The sequence below is a fragment of the Nicotiana tabacum genome, chromosome 11 (assembly GCF_000715075.1).
Source record: "Nicotiana tabacum cultivar K326 chromosome 11, ASM71507v2, whole genome shotgun sequence".
Lineage (NCBI taxonomy): Eukaryota > Viridiplantae > Streptophyta > Magnoliopsida > Solanales > Solanaceae > Nicotiana > Nicotiana tabacum.
Window position 1 is genome coordinate 15656740 of NC_134090.1, and position 4083 is coordinate 15660822.

A 4083-nucleotide genomic window follows, 5' to 3' on the forward strand; every position below is an offset into this window, starting at 1 on the left:
ACCTTCTCTGGTGGCTCAGTTCAGGTGGCTGATCTCTCCATAACAAATTCTTAGCTTAGATTTCCAAGTCAGTGCATATCTTAAACCAAGAGAAGCTCTTAAAATCACACATATCATCCCGTATGATTACCTTGATCTTTTCCGGCTTCATTTTTGGCAAAATTTGACTCTTTAAACACTTCATGTAGTCCAAGTAGGTGCTTATATTCTCAGGGTACCTTAATTATGTCGTTAATATTTAAATTAGATCAAAATAATATTCAAAACTTGCAGGGATTTACATCTTATTTGGCAGTTGTGCTCGTCAAATTAATATCTCAATATTGAATTCTTTTCTGGGGACAATGGGTAGAATATATTCAAGTTAATATGTGCAATGAAAAAATGAAATAAAAAAAAAATGTACCGGCAGTATTATTTCTTACAAGGATATTAAGGAACCTGATGGGAAGTGCATCGCTCCATTACAAAAGACAGTTGCTTAGCAACTTTATACAGCATGATAAAATTAAATAAATGGATTTAATTCTTTCAACAATGGAGAATGAAGTCCTGTAGCTCCACGACAAGCAACAAATGTGGTCTAAACTTCAATAGAATCCACAAGTAGGGCAATAATGAAGACTTTCTCCGGATGAGTGTATCTATCTAGATTGTGTATATATGTAACCTCAACAATACGTGCAAGATTGAGAATACGAGATAAAAACTCTGTAGAGACAGGAGTGGGCCTAAGAAGTCCTTCATTAAGATCCTTCCATGCTGCCTCAGCCATTTCTTGAAATTTAGTCATTGCTTCTTCTGTTGATATGCCATAATCTCTCATGCAGCACTCAATTCCTGTTGCAATTTGTCCCCTACTTTTCTCAACCTGAAAGGCAGATAGATTAGGGGTTAGCTTTTATATTGCCTCAATTGTCGTCACAAACATTTTGTTTGTCTAAATCTTTGTGAGATATAACTCATACCTCGTATGTGGTTGTGTCATCAATAACTCGGCATATTATCACACTAGCTTCAAGAAATTTAGGATTCTTTGACAACCACTCAAAATCCTGCTCCGTAACAGACTTCATGCCCAAATATCATGTTGTCGCGAGGTAGTAATATGTAGTAGTTGCTAGTGCATTGCTTAGGTATTCAGAAACAGGTGGCTTATATCCTTCAATAAACCATGTTGACTCGACATTATAATTTCTTACTACTTCTTTCATCTGTGAATACAAAATATATATGTTTGAGTGTTAGATAATTTTGATTGAATTGTATCAAGTTTAATTAAGATCGCTAAAAGACGTACAGAAGGTAAAACAAAGGGAGAAATGGAATAAGGAAAAAACATATTTCAATAGTTAAGTTTCTCAAACATATTCTTTCTATTGCATGGCGGACAATATGAGATCTTCCAGCACTAGAATACCTTTTCATAATCCTTGTAAAGATCTAGAATAGCTTTATAACTGATTTTCATGTAATCAGGAAGACAATCAATTTCGTTGATATCCCATATGCAGGATGAAAAATTAAGGTGAACTCATGCATTTTGAAAGATGTATTTTGAAAGAGCACAACTATAATGAGTAGAATTCATCTTAATCTTTTCATGACGACATTTACTATCAAGGAATATCTGAATAAGTGAATTGATGAAGTTCATACCTTTGTATGGCATCTGTGTATGCTCAAGTTCTTTAATTGTACCATAAGCATCAAAGGTGTCATCCACAATCGAAATCATTGATATGGTCTTAACAAGCATGACCCGAGCTTGAGAGTATTGAGGCTCAAAATAAACTCCTAATGCCCAAAAGTAGCATTCAACTACTCGATCTCTAGCATATGGAAGTGTTGTTACGAAATCCAAATCTTTCCACCACCTGCATCATAACAATCAACATCAGTACTTGATATATGGTGAATCAAAAAGGATTCATCGTTTTAATTTACCGCACCTTGATACTTTAGCAAGTTCTTGTTTGTGCAGCATCTGGAGCAAGTTAAATCCAATTTGGAAAATCGAAGTAACGCATCATTTTTTGAATGTTCCTTCTCATAGATTGATGAGATGAAGAATTGGGTCTCGACTCTAGGTACGCCCTTGTGCAAACATTGCTCAAGGGCATGTGTCACTTGCTCCCTAAGTGGAGATTTTAAATGTGGAGCTGCAGATTCAAGATGGATAGTGGAGAAAGCAAGTGCATCTTCTAAGATATCGTCTGCATGAGTCCTTACATGTGAAGCTTCGTACAAGTTCAACAATCCTAAGACATCACTAGCAAGAGACTCCTTGAATTTGCCATTTTCATCTTGGAATTTGCTGAATATTTCTGGTTTTCAAGGAAGAATCCATAATATTAACCTTCCGGCAAATGGATAACAAATTTAACAACATTAAATGCGTGTTTCATGATGAACTTACCAGGGGAGATGTTGAAACCATGTTGTCTGAGCAATCGAAATTGAAGTGCAGAAGTGCACAAATCGTTGCAGTTTGAGTTTTGGTTGTAAATGTGATCCAAAATATTATCAATTACTTTCTCAAAGTGATAGGCTATGCCAAGGCGTTCAATAATGTCAATCAAATTCAATACTCCTCGTTTGTTCCTTCAATGGTTCAATCTCCAGAGCATACTTTTGCGCAACCTATATGTAATGTATTTTTTAACAAAACTGAAATTAGAAAAACTAATGTTGTTCATCAGCAGCCTTTTGATTTCTTCATTGGCGTCTCAATTGATCCAATATAGGAGTAGTATTTCTTTAAGTTTTCTTATATTAATTGTTATAACGACCCAGTATAATTCCACAGTAGGGTCTGGGGAGGGTAATATGTACGTAGATAATTGTGTTGTGGGACGTCATATGACGGAAAATAATGTTTACTATAGTAACTACTCTTTCTTATAAGGGAAAAGAGTCAAATTTTACTCTCAACTTTCGAATTTTGTCTATGGGTGAGGTACGAAGGAAAATATTTTCGATGAAAAATATTTTTCTGGAAAATGAGAGACTTTATCATTTATTTTTTCTTGTTTGATTGGTGAGGTGAAACTTTTTTTCCGGAATTTGTTTTTTAGTATTTGGTTAGAATATTTTTAGAAAAATAATTTTTTATGCTACTCTCCTCAATCCACCTTCTCCAAAATTCTCATGTTATTTTCTTTAAGAATTCAATTATTCTTTTCAAAATTCATACAAATCTAAAGGAACTAATGTGCTACTTTACTTTTTTCACACAAGAATAACATTGAAATTTAAGCTCGATAACTAAAAAGAAAATACTTCATTTTGTTGAAAAAGAAAGTATCGTTTCTACCACATGAAAAGAAATTACTCATTTTGTTGAATGAAAGAAATTACTTATTTCTTTTTTTACATCATGAAAAGAAAGTACTCATTTTGTTGAAAAAAATACTTTTTCTAATTTAGGAAAAGAAAATACTTAGTCTGTTGAAATGAAAGAAAATATTTTTTTCTACATCATCAAAAGAAAGTGCTCATTTTATTGAAATGAAAGAAAATAATTTTACAATATCATGACAAGAATATACTCAATTTGTTAAAATTTAAAAAAGTACTCTATCTACGCCGTGAAAAGAAAGTACTCTTAATAATAGTTCTATTTAGGGTGGGTGGTGGGCGAGGTGGGGTGGGTGGGGTGTGGGGGAGTATGGGGTTGGGGTGGGTGGGTAAGGATAGTTTTGGAGGTGGGGTGGGTTGGTGGGGATTGAGAATATGATGGAGAAGGTTGAGAAAGAGTTTTGAAAAATATTTTTCCTTCTTTTGACAGGAAAAATATTTTCATGCAGAAAATATTTTTTAAAATATTCAAGCCTACCAAATATGAAAAAATTAAAACATATTTTGCGAAAAATATTTTTCATCATACCAAACACACCCTATATTTATCCTCCATTATACTATTCGATCAAATTTACCTTTATCGTTATACTATCGGGACAAACTCACCCCTATCTCTAAAAAAAACTTACAAAAATTACCTCTAGTTCTAACGGCAATCCACAACCTCCCTTGTATACGTACTCTTGATGCGCGATCAATACAAAAGAAATTGATCATAAT

At 33.7% G+C, this 4083-nt stretch overlaps 1 pseudogene; it reads right to left on the reverse strand.

Annotated features, from left to right (window-relative positions):
• Positions 1-583: 583 nt before the first annotated feature.
• On the reverse strand, positions 584-2699 carry LOC107786398 (5-epi-aristolochene synthase-like; annotated as a pseudogene).
• Positions 2700-4083: the final 1384 nt, after the last annotated feature.